Source organism: Rutidosis leptorrhynchoides, chromosome 10, assembly GCF_046630445.1.
Source record: "Rutidosis leptorrhynchoides isolate AG116_Rl617_1_P2 chromosome 10, CSIRO_AGI_Rlap_v1, whole genome shotgun sequence".
Classification (NCBI taxonomy): domain Eukaryota; kingdom Viridiplantae; phylum Streptophyta; class Magnoliopsida; order Asterales; family Asteraceae; genus Rutidosis; species Rutidosis leptorrhynchoides.
This window is the reverse complement of record NC_092342.1, coordinates 300,415,374-300,416,075: the sequence shown is the minus strand read 5'-3', so window position 1 is coordinate 300,416,075 and position 702 is coordinate 300,415,374. Positions and strand designations below refer to the sequence as shown.

At 39.5% G+C, this 702-nt stretch overlaps 1 non-coding gene across 1 annotated transcript; it reads right to left on the bottom strand.

The window, feature by feature from the left end:
- Positions 1-269: 269 nt before the first annotated feature.
- Positions 270-459, bottom strand: LOC139873810 (U2 spliceosomal RNA). The gene has a single exon (XR_011767529.1). It is a non-coding gene; the product is annotated as a U2 spliceosomal RNA (small nuclear RNA).
- Between the last annotated feature and the right edge of the window lie 243 nt (positions 460-702).

Here is a 702-nt window from a genome sequence, read left to right as displayed (position 1 = left end):
TGTTTGAGAAGCGAGCGTTTTCTTTAAAAACCCCGTTACTATATATGATTGATACAGCCCAAAACAAGCCCAAGTAACCCAGCAGTAGTATGGATACTGTCTAGTTCAGGAGGTCGTATAATGGATGTGAAAGGCGTCTATAAAAAGTTAGTCTGACACCAATAAGCACACTTGACACCTAGGCTAACCACAAGGGAGCCCTGCCATCAAAGTCTGAAGCCGATAAAAACGGTTCAGCTGAAAGGTCAAAAAGATTGGACTTGAAATTGGAGGGGTGCGCCTGCCTAAGCGGTAGTGCAACACCGAGGCAAAAGAACCCCATTAGCAAGCTAATGTAGTGGGCCTTCCCCCATAAAAAATAAGATTAATATCGAATGAGCCGATGGCCTACATATCAGATATTAAACTGATAAGAACAGATACTACACTTGATCTTAGCCAAAAGGCCGAGAAAGGTATGCTTATACACTCTTCACGCCTTTGCTTTTATAGCCAACTCCCTCTTCTGAATTTATTTCACTCAGCCGATGTGGGATACACAAAAACCATCACAAAATTAATTTTCTGCATTTTCTTCTTACAAGTTACAAATGCAAGTTTAAAACAATAACAAACAGGCCATCATACTGATTATAAACATTGACATACAAACAGATTTTCCTTTGAAATTATTTAATTTGGTACCAACATTACTGACGCTAC